Source organism: Hyla sarda, chromosome 7, assembly GCF_029499605.1.
Source record: "Hyla sarda isolate aHylSar1 chromosome 7, aHylSar1.hap1, whole genome shotgun sequence".
NCBI lineage: Eukaryota > Metazoa > Chordata > Amphibia > Anura > Hylidae > Hyla > Hyla sarda.
Window position 1 is genome coordinate 152,955,759 of NC_079195.1, and position 20,816 is coordinate 152,976,574.

At 46.0% G+C, this 20,816-nt stretch overlaps 1 protein-coding gene and 1 long non-coding RNA gene across 4 annotated transcripts in view; one reads left to right on the top strand and one right to left on the bottom strand.

The window, feature by feature from the left end:
• The window catches only part of LOC130282592 (uncharacterized), a 140,835-nt gene that overhangs the window by 118,564 nt on the left and 1,455 nt on the right, over nucleotides 1-20,816 (top strand). The window lies entirely within an intron of this gene.
• PRXL2A (peroxiredoxin like 2A) overlaps nucleotides 1-20,816 on the bottom strand; it is a 125,830-nt gene that overhangs the window by 83,521 nt on the left and 21,493 nt on the right. The window contains exon 2 of one of the 2 annotated variants that reach the window (XM_056530961.1): nucleotides 1,190-1,233. The exons of the other annotated variant lie outside the window; for it this stretch is intronic. The gene's annotated coding sequence lies outside the window, so the exon portion shown is untranslated. The remainder of the gene's footprint in view (nucleotides 1-1,189; nucleotides 1,234-20,816) is intronic. 2 annotated transcript variants of the gene reach the window in all.

A 20,816-nucleotide genomic window follows, 5' to 3' on the forward strand; every position in this document is an offset into this window, starting at 1 on the left:
AAAAAGAGACTACAGTTTGTTGTATTTGTTGGGGATCATTAATTACCTGTCCCATTTGTTACATAATACTATTTACCCCTGATCTCTCCCCTTGAGCTTTTATTACTGTAGCCAAAAGCACCGAGGCCTTTCCTTTCTCTGCAAATTGTCTCTGTCCCAGGAAGAACAACCGATTCTGTGCCCTTTCCTCCTGGTAACTAGCCAATTCCTCTTGTGCAGTATTAAGCTGGAGAAAATTCCCATATTCTTAAAATTTTCATACTCCTTCATTTGGGTACAAGTAGGAGAAAAATAGATCAGCTCACCACAATCTTCTTATAGAATAGACACCACAGCATAGAATCCGGAAGCACGGAACAATGGAGCCGCTTCTCCTCGTGATAACAGAAAGTAAAGAAATGTGTAAATCCAGCTCCCGATGGAAAAAAAATGGTAAAACTCAGTGTTTAATGAACCATATTAAAAACTGGTAGCCACGTCAGTGGCAAGTGACATGTCGTTCCACTCGTTTTTATCAAGTGACATGTCACTTGCCACTGACGTGGCTACCAGTTTTTAATATGGTTAATTAAACGCTAAGTTTTACCCATTTTTTTCCATCAGGAGCTGGATATACACATTTCTTCACTTTCCTTCATTTGGGACTCCACCTTTTCCAACAACAAAGTTTCCCTTGCTCTAAACGCCCTTTTTAAATATGTTATTTCTTTTAACAAGCCCCCCCCCCCCTCATATAGGCTTTAAGAGTGTCCCAAACCACAATTGTACTTGCAGATCCTACATTCATCCTCCAGAACTGGGTTATCTCTACCACCTCATCTCTATCCATTATGGTTAGCCAATGGGGGTTAAACCTAAAGCTTCTATTGCCAGTAGGCTTGCTACCACCCAGGTTCACCTCTAAGAGTTGGATTACATGGTCAGATATTGATTGAGGCTCATTTTTCATCTTTAATCGCCAGCTTACTACCTGACAAGTTACTCATACACGTTAATTCTCGAGGCAGATTTATTTGCCCTATTAAAGCACATAAATCCTTCCCTTTCTCTCCAGATGTAAATCCACCGCACCTCCGCAATAAATTTCGAGAGCTGTGTGTTGCAGGAGGACCTATAAGATGCCCCGGCAGATCTTTCTAGCTCTATGTTCATTACTGAATTAAAATCTCCCATAAAGGAATAACGGTACCTCATGTCTTGCTCCGACAAATTCTAGAAGTGCAACGAGGACATCTGGGGGAAAAAGAGGGGGGGGGGGATATAAACGATGCAATAATAACTTAGACATGTTCCAGTACTTCTTGTATGAAGATATATCTACCAAACTGGTCTATACACTTCCTACCCAGTATGAACAAAATTTGTCTGTGGATAAACAATGAGACCCCCCTTGAATATGAGGAATATAACGTGTGCAGTTGTAGGCCGCAAGACTCTTTGGAAAAATGCGTCTTGGTGAGCCCCACTATCACTGGTAGATGTCTGGATATCTGTTGAAATACTGCAAATCTCTTGACCCCATCTCCCAAGCCCATAGCAACGGAGCGCGGGGGAGAGAGGAGGAGGAGGAGGAGGAAGAAGAAGAGGAGGAAGAAGAGAAGGAAGAAGAAGAAGGAAGAAGAAGAAGGAAGAAGAAGGAAGAAGAATAATAAGAAGGAAGAAGAACCGGAAAAAATAAATAAAGCCAACTCCCCCTCCCGATGTCCTCCCCTCAACCCATCTCCCCAATCTGTCTCAGACATAGCGCCCCTATCTCCATGACTGTTGACCATCCTTCCAGCCCGCTCCTCACTCCCCACAAACCAAACCCCCCCCCACAAGAACATAATTGACATGGAATATATAAATGAAACAACTGGCTAGATCACATAACAGTAACCGTATAAATTAATCAATTCCCTGTTGATCTAACCATTGTGCCGCCGAAGCGCTATCATAGAAAAATTATATCTTATCTTTAAATGCCACCCTAAGTTTAGTAGGGAACAATAGTGAAAACGTAATATTTGCTTCATCTAGTCGCTTCTTAACACTTCTGAATCCCGCCTGCTTTATTTGAGTGTCTCTTGAAAAGTCTGGGAACAAGGAAACTTTAAAACTGTTACAGTTGAGGTCAGGTATAGATCTTACTCCTCTTAGGATTTTATCCCTATCGGATGATAGGAGCACTTTTGTTAAGAATGTTCGGGGAGGGGCCCCCGGGGGAAGGGGCTTTCCTGGAATCCGATGAGCCCTCTCAATGGCAGCCATGTCCAGCAGCCATTTCTGAATAAACTCCAACGGGTCGGACTCCTCAGTGCCCTCCAGAAGGCCTAAAATATGGATATTTGACCTCCTTGATCGATCCTCTCACTCTGTCAGCTTCTGCCTTAGAAGATACATTTCCTGTTTTGCCCCCGCCACCTCATGTTTAAGTTTAGTCAGGTCCTGGTTAATATCAGGGATAGCTTTCTCTTTCTCCCCCACTCTGGTAAAGTATTCATATCCTCCCTGATCAGCATAATATCCGTAGATAGGCCACCAACTTGTATTTTTAAGTCCTTCAGACCCGCATTGCAAAGCTGTGTCTCTTTCAGTATATGGGCTAGGATATTTTTATTCTTTTCCAACTCCGCTGTCTCCTCCTCCCCAAAACATACTTTATCTGCAACACCTGAAAGTCTCTTAGAGTCTATGAAGGAGAGATCTTTCTTCTCCTTATTATCCTTGGGCTTTACTCCACTCCCCGGCGAACCAATATATTTATCAATTTTCCCCGACATGGATTTATCCCTGTGGGATGGGGACATTACAACTTTTTTTTTGGCCCCATTCTGCCTACCGTACTGCTTCCCTAATTTGATCTATATTAGTTGGGTCAGATATAGAAAGTTGTTCCTCAGTCGGCAAGATTGAGGTAGCATTGTCATATACAGTTTGAAAGCTGCCGAGGTCTAATATATTTCAGTCCGACCTCCAATATACGTATATATATATATTGACTTTGAAAAGGCATTGCAGTTTAGTGCGATTGCCCAGTCTTAGTATGCCTCTGCTCATGGATAAGGTGGAAAGCAAACAGGAAATCATAAAATCACATCTGTCCTCTTCGCCGGCGTCTCCGGGAGCCGGGCACAGCCTGTCATCTGCAAGTCCCCTCCTTCCCCTGCTGGTAGGAGGGTGGTTGTACGCCCAAAGAGGGGAGAGGGAGGTGGGGGAAGGAGGAGGAGCCCGGGAGGGGGCGGAGCAGTGCAGCTCACATCCTGCCACACAGAGTCCCCCAAATTCATAGTACTTATTAGAATATAACAGTAGGGGGTGGGCTATCACCTAGGAACAGGATTGTAGGAATATTCCTTTAAAAGGGTTGGTTTCTACACTTTTTTTCTGAACTTTTTAGAAAAACTGCAACTGCAGTTTTTGAGCCAACATCAGAAGTGGATCCAGTAGGAAGGCGAAGTATAAGTCCTTCCTTTATATTTCCCATTCCTTTTAAATATACATCTGGCTTTGGCTCAAAAACTTCAGAGGTGTTTTTTTCAAAATTGCTAGAAAAAAAAAAACCTATGTAGAAACCTAGCCTAAGGCTACAGCCACATCACAATTTTGCTATGTGGTTCTCTATCAATTTTTGTCCCCCGAAACTGGAAATAAAAAACTAACAATACCATATGCAAAATTGGTAAATCCTTTTTTCCTTTCATGAAGGGAGTAGTAGTTCCCTCCCCCTGGCTGCAGGAGTCTGCAGGCGGCTGTGGCGACTGCAGTATCGCTTGAACTCAGTGGCGTTACTAGGGTTGGTGTCACCCGATGCAGCAAAATATGGTGTTACCCCTCCCTCCCACCACCACTCCAACCCCCCCTGCCCTACTACATAATTGTTTTAGCCATATAATACTGAGGAAGATATATATTGAAAGAAATCACCACAGCTCTGATGGGACAACAATACTTGACATCGTCTCTATAACCTTTACTTCTCTAATTCAGCTGGTACAGACAGCCATTACTTGTTCCAGCTAAATCTTCTCATTGTGGGGGGCACATGCGCGCAGCTCACTAGGAAGGACTGGCCACCTGCAAGGATTTAAATTCCTTAGGCAGGCACTGTTAAATCAGTTCCATAGCAGTAAAACCTCTCCTAATACCTTGCTGAACCTTCTGAGATGGAGAAGAGCAAGCCAGGGGGTTCCTGAGATATTCAGAACGGGCCCAAAGTCTAACATGGCTCCGACTCCCTCACGCATGCCGAGCCCGACAGCCCCTGATGAGGACGACATAGACTCTGCACTGCTTCTTATCAGCTGATCCGATAACTCCGGCTGAACTATACCGCTCCATCTAACTGATGTTTAACCCCTTAACGACCAAGGACGTATATTTACGTGCTTGGCCGGCTCCCGCGATATAACGCGGGGTCACCCGCGTCATATCGGGTCGGGGGCTAATAGCGCGCGGTTTGGCCGATATTATCGGCCGATAATCACGATTTTGGGCATTATCGGTATCGGCAATGCCCCGCCCCCCGCACCGCCCCCACCACACTGCGAAAGCCCCCCCCACAACCCGCCGCCCCCCCCCGGCCCCATTGTCTCCCCCATCCCCGGTTTTACCTCCCCATCTCAGGTTTAATTACCTGTTCCCGGGTCCCACGGTACTTCTGGCTCCTGCTGCGTCCTGCGTTACGCTGTGCGCAATGATGAGTGACGTGCGCGATGTGGCATCACCGTCAGTGCGCACAGTGACAGCTCAGGAGGACGCCACTGGAGCCAGATGTAGAGTGGACCCCGAGCCCGGGAACAGGTAATTATAAAACCAGGGATGGGGGAGGCAATGGGGCTGGGGCGGTGCGCCGCGGTGGTGGGGGGCGCGGCGTGGAGGTGGGAGGAGCGGTGATAGGACTCAGGAGGACTCCCGGACAGGCAGGGGGAGAGAAGCGGGTGGCGGCGGCGGCCTATGGCACCGCAAAAGCCACTGCAGTGCATCGATTTAAAGCGCCCGCTTTAAGTCAATGATCTGCAGCGTTGTCGCGGGGGGGTTAAATAGCCGATAACTTATACCGGAATATCGTTATAAGTTATTGGCTATCGGCCCTAATCTCCACCGATTATCGGTATCGGCCCTAAAAAAACAATATCGGTCAATCCCTAGCTATTAACCCTTTAGACGCGGCGTTCAAAGTTGAACGCCGCGTCTAAACCGAAAGTAAAACCTTCCTGGCTGCTCAGCGGGGCTGATCGGGACCACCGCAGTGAAAATGCGGTGTCCCGATCAGCTGGGACACGAGCGAAGGTCCTCTTACCAGCCTCCGGCATGTCCCCTCGGCGATTGCTCCAAGCCTGAGATTCAGGCCTATAACACTGCAAAAAAAAAGTGTAAAAAAAAGTTAAGAAATGTGATTTAACCCTTTCCTTAATAAAAGTTCAAATCACCCCCCTTTTCCCATAAAAAAACACCATGTAAACAAAAATAAATATAAACATATGTGGTATCGCCGCGTGTGTAAATGTCCGAACTATGAAAATATATCATTAATTTAACCGCACAATCAATGGCGTACGCGCAAAAAAATTCCAAATTCCAAAATAACGTATTTTTGGTCGCTTTTTCTTTCATGAAAAAATGAATAAAAAGCGATCAAAAAGTCCGACCAATACAAAAATGGTACCGCTAAAAACTTCAGATCATGGCGCAAAAAATGAGCCCTCATAGCGCCCCATCTGTGGGGAAAAAAAATTATAGGGATCAGAAGATGACAATTTTAACCCCTTAAGGACCAAGGACGTACCGGTACGTCCTTGGTCCTGCTCTCCTGATATAACGCAGGGTTAAAAAGTAACCCAGCGTCGTATCACGGCGGGCCCGGTGTCATAGTGAAGCCGGAACCAGCCTCTAATAGCGCTATTAAACCTTTGGCCGCGCGCACAGAGCTGAGCCGCGGAGCTAAAAGTGAAAGTTGCCAGCTAGCTCAGTCGGGCTGTTCGGGATAGCCGCGGCTAATCGCGGCATCCCGAACAGCTGACAGGACAGCGGGAGGGCCCCTACCTGCCTCCTCGCTGTCCGATCGCCGAATGACTGCTCAGTGCCTGAGATCCAGGCATGAGCAGTCATGCGGCAGAATCGTTGATCACTGGTTTCTTATGAGAAACTAGTGATCAGCATAGGAGATCAGTGTGTGCAGTGTTATCGGTCCCTATGGTACCTATAACACAGCAAAAAAAAAAGTGAAAAAAAAAGTGAATAAAGATCATTTAACTCCTCCCCTATTAAAAGTTTGAATCACCCCCCTTTTCCAATTTAAAAAAAAAAAACAGTGTAAATAAAAATAAAAATAAACATATATGGTATCACCGCGTGCGGAAATGTACGAATTATAAAAATATATAATTAATTAAACCGCTCGGTCAATGGCGTGCGCACACAAAAATTCCAAAGTCCAAAATAGTGCATTTTTGGTAACTTTTTATATAATTTCAAAATGAATAAAAAGCGATCAATAAGTCCTATCAATGCAAAAATGGTACCGTTAAAAACTTCAGATCATGGCGCAAAAAATGAGCCCTCATACCGCCCCATACACGGAAAAATAAAAAAGTTATAGGTCAGAAGATGACAATTTTAAACGTATTAATTTTCCAGAAGTCCGACAAAATCAAACCTATATAAGTAGGGTATCATTTTAACCGTATGGACCTACAGAATAAAGATAAGGTGTCATTTTTACCGAAAAATGTACTGCGTAGAAACGGAAGTCCCCAAAATTACAAAATGACGTTTTTTCTTCAATTTCGTCGCACAATGATTTTTTTCCCCGTTTCGCCATAAAATGACTGATGTCACTGCAAAGTAGAATTGGTGGCGCAAAAAAAAAGCCATCATATGGATTTTTAGGTGCAAAATTGAAAGGGTTATGATTTTTAAAAGGTGAGGAGGAAAAACAAAAGTGCAAAAACGCAAAAATCCGTGGTCCTTAAGGGGTTAAAGCTGAGCTGGGGCAGGCCGTCGTTGAATTCACAAAGCAGGTGGGGGATTTGGCACAGAGGGTCTCCGACATGAACTGAGAGCTGATGAACTGGCGAACGCACTACTATTGCCGACCATGCTGAGTGTATGGAACTACTCAAGCTTAAGATTGAGGATTTGGAGAACAGATTGCGTAGAGCTAACATCAGCATACGTGGTCTGCCTGAAACCATTACAGATCTCTCGGCCGCGGCCCTGGACCTGTTCTCCCATCTCCTTCCTCAAGTGGAGGTTACCCTTTTACGCTTGGACCATATTTATAGGGGGTTAGACCGGCCCAAGGGACCAGATATCCCTAGGGACGTTGTCCTCTGTATGCACTACACGGAGATGAGAGACAAAATTCTGCAAGCATCTCGTAATGTATCTCCCCTTCCAGGTCTCCCTACATCTGTACACCTCTATGCAGATCTAGCCCCCTCCACTTTGAAACAGAGATGTAACAAGAGGCCGATTACTCTGGCCCTGCAAAAAGCTCAAATCCGTTATAGATGGGGTTTTCCCTTTAATCTACAGTTCCAAAGTCCGCTCTAAAATGTACGTGGTATGTACACCCTTTGAAGCCATGGAGATCCTGCACCGGGATTACATCCACCTCTACCTTCCAGATCTCCTGCTTTCAAGTGCATGTGCTACTACTCCCAGAATGGAACAGACTGTTCCATGATGGGAGCTGTAGTACCTGTACTAATAGACAGATCACAGCAGGTGTCACTCCTGACACCCGATGCGATTGTCCTTTCTATTACAGAGATGGAGCGGCTTTCTCCTGCACTCGAATCTCTGCACCATACTCTGGCCGGCCAGATGGTTCCAGCCAATCACAGCTCTCTGTGGGAAATATGAATAATGGGCGTCCAGCCGCCCGCATCTATACAATATACAGCAGAGTGTGCTCCATGTTGGGAGCAGTAGTACCGGCAGTTGAGGACAGTTCACAGCAGGTGTCACTCCTGACACCCGATACGATCGTCCTATCTAGATGCGAGAAAGCCGCCCGCATCTATACATTATACAGGATGATCACAGCATGTATCAGAAGTGACAGCCGGGGCGATCTGTCTATTAGCACAGGTACTACTACTCCCATCATGGAACAGTCTGTTCCATGCTGGGAGTAGAAGTACTATCTTAAAAATTTAACAAAAAATAGAAAAATTAAAAAGTTAAAACACACACACACACTTTATTAAACACGTTATTAACCCCTTAAGGACCAGGCCATTTTACACCTTAAGGACCAGAGCGTTTTTTGCAATTCTGACCACTGTCACTTTAAACATTAATAACTCTGGAATGCTTTTAGTTATCATTCTGATTCCGAGATTGTTTTTTCGTGACATATTCTACTTTAACTTAGTGGTAAAATTTTATGGTAACTTGCATCCTTTCTTGGTGAAAAATCCCCAAATTTGATGAAAAAAATGAAAATTTTGCATTTTTCTAACTTTGAAGCTCTCTGCTTGTAAGGAAAATGGATATTCAAAATAAAACATTTTTGGGTTCACATATACAATATGTCTACTTTATGTTTGCATCATAAAATTTATGAGTTTTTACTTTTGGAAGACACCAGAGGGCTTCAAAGTTCAGCAGCAATTTGGAAATTTTTCACAAAATTTTCAAACTCGCTATTTTTCATGGACCAGTTCAGGTTTGAAGTGGATTTGAAGGGTCTTCATATTAGAAATACCCCATAAATGACCCCATTATAAAAACTACACCCCCCAAAGTATTCAAAATGACATTCAATAAGTGTATTACTTTAGGTGTTTCACAGGAATAGCAGAAAAGTGAAGGAGAAAATTCACAATCTTCATTTTTTTACACTCGCATGTTCTTGTAGACCCAATTTTTGAATTTTTGCAAGGGGTAAAAAGGAGAAAATTTTTACTTGTATTTGAAACCCAATTTCTCTCGAGTAAGCACATACCTCATATGTCTATGTTAATTGTTCGGCGGGCGCAGTAGAGGGCTCAGAAGGGAAGGAGCGTCAAATGGTTTTTGGGGGGCATGTCACCTTTAGGAAGCCCCTATGGTGCCAGGACAGCAAAAAAAAAACACATGGCATACCATTTTGGAAACTAGACCCCTCAGGGAACGTAACAAGGGGTAAAGTGAACCTTAATACCCCACAGGTGATTCACGACTTTTGCATATGTAAAAAAAAAAAAAAAAATGTTTTACCTAAAATGCTTGGTTTCCCAAAAATGTTACATTTTTAAAAAGGATAATAGCAGAAAATACCCCCCAAAATTTTAAGCCCAATTTCTCCCGATTCAGAAAACACCCCATATGGGGGTGAGAAGTGCTCTGCTGGCGCACTACAGGTCTCAGAAGAGAAGGAGTCACATTTGGCTTTTTGAAAGCAAATTTTGCTCTGGGGGCATGCCGCATTTAGGAAGCCCCTATGGTGCCAGGACAGCAAAAAAAAAAAAACACATGGCATACCATTTTGGAAACTAGACCCCTCGGGGAACGTAACAAGGGGCAATGTGAACCTTAATACCCCACAGGTGATTCACAACTTTTGCATATGTAAAAAAAAAAAAAAAAAAAAAAATTTTACCTAAAATGTTGGTTTCTCAAAAATTTTAGATTTTTAAAAAGGGTAATAGCAGAATATACCCCCCATAATTTGTAACACAATTTCTCCCGAGTACGGCGATACCCCATATGTGACCCTAAACTGTTGCCTTGAAATACGACAGGGCTCCAAAGTGAGAGCGCCATGCGCATTTGAGGCCTGAATTAGGGACTTGCATAGGGGTGGACATAGGGGTATTCTACGCCAGTGATTCCCAAATAGGGTGCCTCCAGCTGTTGTAAAAGTCCCAGCATGCCTGGACAGTCAGTTTCTGTCTGGTAATACTGGGAGTAGTTACATAGTTACATAGTTAGTACGGTCGAAAAAAGACATATGTCCATCAAGTTCAACCAGGGAGTTGTTTTGCAACAGCTGGAGGCTCCGTTTTGGAAACAGTGGCGTACCAGACGTTTTTCATTTTTATTGGGGAGGGGAGGGGGGCTGTGTAGGGGTATGTGTATATGTAGTGTTTTTAACTTTTTATTTTATTTTGTGTTAGTGTAGTGTAGTGTTTTTAGGGTACAGTCGCACGGGCGGGGGGGTTCACAGTAGTTTCTCGCTGGCAGTTTGAGCAGCGGCAGAAAATTTGCCTCAGCTCAAACTTGCAGCCGGATACTTACTGTAATCCTCCGCCCATGTGAGTGTGCCCTGTACGTTCACATTGGGGGGGGGGGGAACATGCAGCTGTTGCAAAACTACAACTCCCAGCATGTAGGGTCTATAAGTGCATGCTGGGAGTTGTAGTTTTGCAACAGCTTGAGGCTCCGTTTTGGAAACGGTGGCGTACCAGACGTTTTTCATTTTTATTGGGGAGGGGAGGGGGGCTGTGTAGGGGTATGTGTATATGTAGTGTTTTTTACTTTTTATTTTATTTTGTGTTGGTGTAGTGTAGTGTTTTTAGGGTACAGTCGCACGGGCGGGGGGTTCACAGTAGTTTCTCGCTGGCAGCTTGAGCTGCAGCAGAAAATTTGTTGCAGCTCAAACTTGCAGCCGGATACTTACTGTAATCCTCCGCCCATGTGAGTGTACCCTGTACATTCACATTGGGGGGGGGGGGGAACATCCAGCTGATGCAAAACTACAACTCCCAGCATGTACGGTCTATCAGTGCATGCTGGGAGTTGTAGTTTTGCAACAGCTGGAGACACACAGGTTGTGAAACACCGAGTTTGGCAACAAACTCAGTGTTTTGCAACCAGTGTGCCTTCAGCTGTTGCAAAAGCTACAACCCCCAGCATGTACGGACAGCGGAAGGGCATGCTGGGTGTTGTAGTTATGCAACAGCGGGAGGCATACAACTTTGGCTGGGGATGCTGGGGATTGTAGTTATGCAACAGCTGGAGACACACTGGTTTGCTACTTAACTCAGTGTGCCTTCAGCTGTTGCAAAACTACAACTCTCAGCAGTCACCGACAGCCAACGGGCATGCTGGGAGTTGTAGCTATGCAACCAGCAGATGCACCACTACAACTCCCAGCATGCACTTAAGCTGTTTGTGCAAGCTGGGAGTTGTAAATACACAACAGCTGAAGGTACACTTTTCCATAGAAAGAATGTGCCTCCAGCTGTTGCAAAACCATAAGTCCCAGCATGCCCATAAGTGCATGCTGGGAGTTGTGGTGGTCTGCCTCCTCCTGTTGCATAACTACAGCTCCCAGCATGCCCTTTTTGCATGCTGGGAGCTGTTGCTAAGCAACAGCAGGAGGCTGTCACTCACCTCCTGCTGCTGCTTGATCGCCGCACAGGTCAGTCCCGCCGCCGCCGCCGCAGTCGTCGCTCTTGGGGCCCCGATCCCAACATTAACGCCGGGGATCGGGGTCCCCAGCACCAGGGGTGCACGTCCCGCACCAGCTCACGTCCTCCGGAAGAGGGGCGGAGCGAGTGCGGGAGTGACACCCGCAGCAGGCGCCCTGATTGGTTGGCCGGTAATCCGGCCAAGGAATCAGGGCGATCGTGAGGTGGCACCAGTGCCACTTCACCCCTGCAGGCTCTGGCTGTTCGGGGCCGTCTCTGACGGCCCCGATCAGCCAGTAATACCGGGTCACTGGAGACCCGATTGACCCGGAATCGCCGCAGATCACTGGACTGAATTGTCCAGCGATCTGCGGCCATCGCCAACATGGGGGGGACATAATGACCCCCCTGGGCGATATGCCGCAATGCCTGCTGAACGATTTCAACAGGCATCGGGCACCGGCTCCCCTCCGGCTAGCAGCGGGGGTCCGGGAAAGGACAGGACGTACTCCTACGTCCTCGATCCTTAAGGACTCGGAAACGGGGGCGTAGGAGTACGTCCATTGTCCTTAAGGGGTTAAAATACATTACTAATAAAAATTTGCAGAGAGTTTATTCGGATCGAATAGTTTTTTTTTTTTTTTTTTTAATTCAGCAAATCGTCCGAATCGAATTCTTCAAAAATCCGCTGTTCTCTAGTAAGACGATGGAACTCTGCCACATGATGTTGTGATGTCTGACTCAATAAACAAGTTCAAGGGGGGCCTGGATGTTTTTTTCTGGAAAAATATAATATTACATGTTATGGATACTAGATTTATGGGGATAGAACATTGATCCAGGAATTTATTCTGATCGCCATATTGGGGTCGGGAAGGAATTTGACCTCTGTCATGGGGCAATTGGCATCAGCCTCATGGGGTGGGGGTTTGCCTTCCTCTGGATCAACACAGTAGGGTTTTAGGTTGAACTTGACGGACTAGTCTCAACCTTACAAACTATGTTACTATGTTACAATGTGCCCTCTGAATATAATAATGCCATACACTGTACCCTTCGTATAATGCTTCCACATCCTCTAAATATAATACTGCCACACACTGTGCCCCTTGAAAATAATACTACCACACACTGCACCTCTGAATAAAATACTGCCATAAATTGTGCCCTATAATTATAATACCATAACATTCTGCAGCCCATGAAAACTGTCCCAGTACTAATCACTATGGCCCACATTTATGATTTTATGACAGACAGGAGGCTCATATCAGAATGCATTATCCTTCTTTATTAAACTCAATAGCAGAAAGAATGCAGTTCAACTAAACATATAGAAGAAAAAAGAAGGATGCACGTCACTTAGCAACCTAGGAACCCCTCCTAGGACCTTCCACCAATCACACTCCATGCTCACTCTATATAAACTGTCTTCAGACCCGCCTCCTCCTCTTTCTTTCTGCTCAATAGCTGGATTCAACAGATAAGTATTTTGCTCTTATACACTATAGTGAACGTGGTAGTGGGATATCTTAGATACCCACTGCTTACTATGTACTGGGTTCTATTTTCTCCCTGGTATTTTCTCCCTTTATAATAGTTGGACCCTGAGGGCGTTTAGTACTTCAGGATTTATTTCTCAGTGGAAGCCGGTGTAGATACTACATACACCGGTCTCCTTGTCTGTTTCCTTTTATTTCTTACATTTTACAGTTAGTGTATATATACACTGTTACCCACTTTCCCCCACTTACCTCTTTAGCTATAGTTGGGGGACTCTTGTATTACCCTGTACACCGCCGGCTGGCTGGCCGCCATTCCGGTGACGTAGATAGTTGTCCTCGGGGATCGCGCTCCGCCCTCCTTCTTCCTCAGTGCTGCGCGCGCTCCGTAGGTCTCGCGATTGCGCGTTCTCTCGCGAGATTCGCGGCGGGACGTGCGATCGCATACCCTGCGATTGCTGCGTTCGCCCTGTTATTCTCCTGGAGCTGGTGATACGGGCTCCGGTGGAGTGATAGGGACGGGGCTTCCTCGTTAGTGTATTATCGCATTAAACACTGTTCCCTGCGCACCCCGATATTCCCCTCCCCCCCCCTCCTCCTTCCACACTCAACTTGTGGGATTCAGGGGCTTAGGGTGTTAGCTATCTACCGACCCCTCTCTCCCTCTGAAATCAGGGGCGCAGTCCTTCATGTCATACACTGTTAGTATTTTACTGTATTTTATATATTAAGTGTCTTACTGTTATTTAACAGATTTTCCCTGTGTTCTCTTCTCTCCACAGCCCTGCTTGTTAGCCACAGTGCTTTCTTTCTGTACTGGAGTTATATTAATTATGACTGAAAAGTCAGATATGACCATGGGGGATGGCCCCGCTGTGCAACATGAATCTGAGTTCATGTCGGCTGATCAAATTCAGCGTCTAGTTAATACATCTGTGCATTCAGCGCTGGCGTCTGCCATGGCATCAATGAATGAAAATATCTCAAAATCGGTCTCGTTGGCGATGTCCCAGTCGCACCAGGAGGCACGCGTTGCCACGGCGATCCCGCCGGTGGTTGCGGTACCCAATATACCTCCTACGGGTGCAATTAAATCGGGAAAGTCCGACCGAAAGCGCCATTATGGCGCAGATATGACCTCTCCCTCACTGCAGATTTCGACGGGAGATGGCATAAATATTTCTGCTGGCCCCTCTCAATCGGGCTCTTGCCACCTACGGGCTCTAGACCCTCCGCCCGGGAGGATGTTTCTATTAGCCGGGCAATACGTTCCTCAAAAAGGAACAAGCCAGACTCCTTTGTGGATGAATCAGAACAGGAGTCGGATTCTGACTATTATGTTCCTTCCTTGGCCAGCAGTGATGCGGAAGAGGAAGTAGATCAGGATATTCCTCCTGCGGGGGTGACTTCAGAAGCTGACTTGGCTGCTAATGCTATTTTGGACTCTCAGGGAGTCCCGTTTTTCGACCCCGATGCCATAACTCACCCTCGATCTGGGGATTGGGCCCCCTTGCCCCAAGTGGCAAAATACATTGAGGCGTGGGTCAGGAAGCCTTTGGACAGAGGCAACAGAAATAAATTGCGGGCCGAATGCCCCCGTCCTTCTTTGGCCAACAAGGTGGCGACTACACCCGAGCTGGACCCTATTCTGACCAAATACTTGGTCAAATCGGGTAAAAACCCGAAGAAAGGATTGGATCGGTCATTCAGATCCGTTCAGGATAAGATGCTTGATTTGTTGGGTCCGCTCACAAAAATTCTGAATATGTCGGAGCACGCTGTAGCCACTGGCGATCCCATTGAACCGGAGGTCCTTAGGGGTTGGGCCCTGAGGGCTACTTGTTTGCTGGGCAATGCAAACACAGCTATGTCCACAGAGCGCAGACGCTCTATATTGATGAGGCTGGACCCGCAGCTGTCCCACCTGGCAACTGAGGAACCGGGTCCTTCAGCTGAGGGGCTCTTGTTTGGTGATTCATTCATCAAAAATATTAACAAATTTGTGGGGCTGTTTTCTAGTTTAGACAAGGCCCAAACTTCACTTAAGAAAACTAATAAGGTTTTCGGCAAGGCCGGAAGGGGCAGGGGTCGCCTTCTGGCCGAGCATCCTATTTTAGACCCTATGTTAGACAGCAGACCCAATACGTTCAAGAACGACCTCAGCTGCATACCATGGCAACCCCGATGGCAGCAACTCCTTTCTTTCCCAGTCGAGGTCGGCCCTGGAGGGCGAGGGGTGGATCCCGTGGATACCCAAGAGGCAGGAGTTCAGGTGGGTCGTCATTCGAGTATGGTAAATCAGCCTCCGGTGGGGGGCAGACTGGGTTGTTTTATCCACGCCTGGTCTATGATTACTACAGACCCTTGGGTTCTGCAAACAGTGTCAGGATACATAGTAGAGTTCATGTCTCCGCCGATTCAAAAGCAATGGCCACGAACCATCCATTTTTCAGAATCCGACAGAGAGCTGATTCACTTGGAGGTGTTGGATCTTTACGCAAAAAATGCGATAAGACAAGTGGACGTGGACAGTCCGGGTTTTCTGAGCAATGTTTTTCTCGTCAAAAAGAAAGACGGAGGCCACAGGCCAGTCATAAATCTGCGAGACTTAAACGAGTATGTCCGGTACCGCCATTTCAAGATGGAGGGCATACACCTTCTCAGGGATCTTTTGCTACCGGAAGATTGGTTAGCAAAGATCGATCTGAAGGATGCGTACCTCACGGTACCGATTCATCCTTCTTCCCGTCGGTATCTACAGTTCCTGTGGGAGGGCAGGAGATGGGAGTTCTCCTGTCTCCCGTTCGGTCTGTCTTCCGCCCCGTGGTGTTTCACCAAGCTTCTGAAACCAGTCATGGCGGTTCTCAGGAGTCGGGGAGTGAGGCTCATCATATATCTCGACGACATATTAATTATGGCTCGTATGAGACATCAGGCACTGCTTCATATAGAGTGGACGAGGTCTATTTTGACGGAACTAGGGTTTTTGATCAACCTCAAAAAATCTGTTCTGGTCCCGACACGGGAAATAGAGTTTCTGGGGTTTATGGTAGACACTCGGCTGGCGACTTTGAGTCTACCACGCAAAAAATTGGCGTTGTTACGGAAAGAGATCAGGGCTTTGCTTCGCAGACAACTGGTCTCGTTGCGGGAAATTGCTCGCATTGTGGGTCTGTTATCGGCCTCAGTCCAGGCAATTTTCCCGGCACCTCTCCATTACAGAGCGCTACAACGGCTAACGATAAAACATTTAGCGGAGGGGTTAGCGTATTCGGATCGTATCCCGTTGTCGCAGGAAGCGTACGACGAACTCATATGGTGGCTCCGTCATGTGGAGGATTGGAATGGGAGAACAATCTTCAATTCCAAACCGGATCTGATCATAGAATCGGATGCCAGCCTAAGCGGCTGGGGAGCCAGGTGCGGATCATCTTCGACAGGAGGCAAGTGGTCGCAAACGTAAGCGCTGTTACACATCAACTGCCTGGAACTCCTAGCAGGGTCATTCGCGCTCAAGAGTTTTGCCTCCCACAGGACGGATTGTTGTGTCCTACTTCGGTTGGACAATATCACGGCGGTGCAATACATCAACCGTCTAGGGGGCACGAGGTCCGAGATATTAGCGGACCTGGCGAAGGAGTTGTGGATGTTTTGCCTCCAAAGGAACATCGTTTTGCAGGCGGAATATCTTCCGGGGGTATCCAATTCGGTAGCGGATTGGAACTCCAGACACCTGTCGGATTCCAGCGATTGGATGTTGCATCCGGCATTGTTTCGGGCCATTCAGGCTCTGTGGGGACCGTTGAGTCTCGACTTGTTCGCTTCTCGACTCAATCGACAACTACCCCAGTTCTTCAGCTGGAGACCAGATCCGGAAGCGGTTGCGGCGGATGCGTTTCTTCAGGTCTGGCCTCGAGGAACGTTGTACGCTTTTCCTCCTTTTGCCTTGATTCCCAGGGTACTGTGGCAGACGGAGTCTCAAAAGTCTACGTTGGTGTTGATCACCCCGTGGTGGCCGACCCAATCCTAGTTCCCTCAGGTACTGGGGATGACAGTGGACTGGCCAAGGGTGTGTCCGCCTTGTCCGGAGATTCTGCGGAGTCCGGTGGGAGACTTACATCCTTTGGTGTTGTCCGGACAGTTGAGATTGATCGCTTGGCTGATATCGGGTCAACAAGGTCTGATAGCGTCATTTCACGGACGGCTACGGACCTCATTAGAGAGGCATGGGCTCCAGGTACCAGATCGGCTTACCGATCAGCCTGGAGATTATGGGTTCATTGGTGCTCACAACGGCAGATGGATCCCATTCATGCCCCTATGTCTGGAATTTTGAATTTTTTATCTGAAGCGTTTGAGGCCGGAAAGGCTTTTCGGACCATTAATGTATACCGATCCGCTATATCGGCGCAACATGCCATGATGGACGGTATGATGGTGGGACGACATCCGCTGGTTTGTCGTCTTTTGAGAGGGGTTCGTCTTACTCGACCTCCGGCACCTAGATATCAATCTACATGGGATGTGTCTTTGGTTCTGCAACTGTTTACTTCCTGGGGGGATAACGATGAGTTATCTCTTAAGTGGTTGTCCTATAAATTAACTATGTTATTATGTTTGATTTCTATCAAACGTGTTTCGGATGTACGCGCACTGGACATTTCGAGGAGACAATTTACTCCTCAGGGGGTTGTTTTCACTGTAACACGTCGTACTAAGACTGATATTAGATCAGTTTTTTATCCGCGGTTTTTGTCACACCCCAAGTTATGTGTGGTGCGTTGTTTACAGTCTTATGAGAATAGGACGACGGCTTTACGTTCGCCGACTTTTTCGCAGCTTCTTATTTCTTTTTGTTCTCCCTACCGTCCGGTCTCTTCTCCGACGCTTTCGCGTTGGGTGAGGAGTGTGATGATTTTAGCGGGTATTGATGTTTCGATTTTTAAGGCACATTCTTCCAGGAGTGCCATGGCCACTAAAGTGGCACAGACTGGTGGCTCACTGTCTGATATTTTGAAGGCGGCAGATTGGTCGTCTGAACATACGTTTAGGACATTTTACTTTAAACCTGATCAGCATGTGTCTATGTTTGTATTGTAGTTTTATATGGCTGTAGTTTAGATCATTTATTTATGCTTTGAACTTGCATTCTGATATGAGCCTCCTGTCGGTCATAAAATTTAAGATTTTCCTAGTATAGTGAAGGAAAATTTGGATTTTATAAAGACAGGAGGCGAGTATCAGCCCTCCCTACAGTCCCATCCCTATCATGTTTATGTTCTCTTTTTTCTAGGCTATTGATCTGGAATGCTGAAGAGATCGTGCTCAGATCGGACTTTGGGTTTCTTCGATGCTGTTGATCGGTTCTTTGTTCTGACACAACCTGACAGATGCCGGAAGTTCGGGTTCGGTGGTGTTCAAGTGTTGGTTCCTGTTTAGGAGCAGCGTTAGCATCAAGAAAGAGGAGGAGGCGGGTCCGAAGACAGTTTATATAGAGTGAGCATGGATTGTGATTGGTGGAAGGTCCTAGGAGGGGTTCCTAGGTTGCTAAGTGACCTGCATCCTTCTTTTTTCTTCTATATGTTTAGTTGAACTGCATTCTTTCTGCTATTGAGTTTAATAAAGAAGGATAATGCATTCTGATACTCGCCTCCTGTCTTTATAAAATCCAAATTTTCCTTCACTATACTAGGAAAATCTTAAATTGTAGGTGTAAGTGAAGCATTTTTTTACACTTTTTTTGTGTGCTGATAATGTGTAGGATCACCAAATTTATTAAATGTTTACAGAAAAATCAGTGCAGAGGAAAATCCTAGCAACCAAGCAGCTTTCTTCTTTCATTTTTGTAAAGGCCTCTGAAAAATGAAAGAAGCAATCTGATTGGTTGCTATGGGCAACTGGTCAACTTTTCCTCTAGACGGGTTTGGTAAATCTCTCCCTACATGTTAAAAGTATAAGTCAGGAGTATTCTTCAGGGTACATATCTAATGTATGTCACTGCCATATAGTATGCCATACAGTGGTATATCAGCCATTGGCAACAAATGTAAAATAAGTGTACTGTAACAGTGCAAATATAAGAGGGGTACATATGTATTATCTACTATGTAAATGTGCATGTATCTGTTATGCGGTATACTTGAAACGTGTATACGTAATATTGTGTTAAATGGGCGCGCTCATTAAAAAAATTTTTGTTATTGCACTCCTTAGGGTAAATAAAAAAATATTTCTAATATATTTGGTGAAGTTTGAAGTTTTCTATGTTTTGTGTTTAAAAAAGCTGCCACTGGGTGTCTCCCTACTTGTCCAGAGCACATTTCCCCCATCTTTTGCACAGACTTTAGACTCCAGCTGGCCTGGCAGAAGTCTAAACACAGATGATGCAGCCTGGAGTGCTGAGGGGGGGGGGGGGTGTCCAGCCTTATTCAATCATAGCTCTCACACTTAACTGCCGTTTGCTGTTGGTTGCAGAGTAAGGGAGGAAGTTCTCCCCTGTATGGATTCAGATGATGTCACACCTGCTGAGTAACGCCCCTTCCCAGTCTGTGAACCTGAACCTGAGGCTGAGCAGAAAATACAGAGCAATAATAAGAAAATAAATAAAGGCAGGGGGTGGTTTATCATGATGGGAGTGAACTGGGAGGATTATAACATTTATCAAGTTAATTAAACGTACTCTTTAAGTGTATAATTTTGATTCCTGCTGCTAGACTGGTGGGCTGTAGTATAGTTCAGTGATGCCATGTTTTGTCAGAGCAGCTGACAGGGTGATTAATGAATTTTTCGGCTGAAAACTAGCCAGCATCAGTGTGGATCTCAGAGATGTGGGTGTAATCTTTTTGGAATCAGTGCTGGAATGTAAGCTAGCAAGTACTGAAGGAATGTGGTGTTGGTGGACAGAGTGGCTGGAGATGCATTAGACAGCATTGGGTTAAAGGCTGAGGTGTATCAGGTGGGGCCTGTGAAAATATGTCTGCACAGAAAGTTTCCATGCGGACAGTCCCCAGACAGCGGAGCTCCGGCATGAACAATGCTGGCAATAGGACCACTTGGAAATGTGCCATCTTGTAGATGGCAATGTATTTCCATGTGGATTCCTCAGAAAGAATAGACATATATATTCTTTCTGCAGACTCTGTAATTCAGATTTCCACAGCAGAAACATCTGCTGCGGAAATTCCTCTCTGTGCAAAGTGCAGCAGAATCCCATTGAAATCATTGCTGCTGTGGAATGTCCATGCAGAATTCCGCACGGAAATTCCATTGTGTGAACTTATTTTGTATTTGTATGCCTGAAGAAGAAGGCTGTATGTAAAATTTTTCATGTGGCAAAAAAGACAGGAAAAGCTCTAGTTGAACTATGAGGCTATGTTCACACTGCAGAATTTCAATAAAGAAATCCAGTACGGAATTAGATTCTGCTGCGCTGTGCACATGGCGGAATTTCCGTGTCAGATGTTTCCGGCATGGTAGTCGCAATTCCTGTGTGGACTACGCACAAAGAGATGGCGCATTCCTGTGATGTCCTAGAGCCGGCATAGTATGGCGGTTCCCCGCAGTGTCCGGAAAGTCTGCACGAAGATTCTCTATGAGGACATTCCGGCATCTGAACACAGCAGTTGGGAGAGTCTAGCCACAGAAATTACCAGTCAGTCAAGCAGGATGGCTAAGCACATTTGTAAGCCTGGGGAAGGCTGAATTCTGGGAAGTCTGCTTTGACTGGAATAGCTTTTTACCTGGGAAGGGTCAAGGAGGGTTGTGTGGTGCATGACTTAGGTGGGTTGGTTAGCAAAATGAAGTGTAAGGTCATCAGCCCAAAGACCTGTGATAAAGACTGAAAGGGGGAGGAATGGGTCTGTCAAGAAGGGTGTCTATAAGTAGGGCCAAATGAGAGTAACCCTTTCTACAAGTGGTGTTGTGGAGTTAAAGCTGAGTTATCGGTTTGCTATATATAATGCTTAGGACTAGAGATAAGCAAAGTTACAGT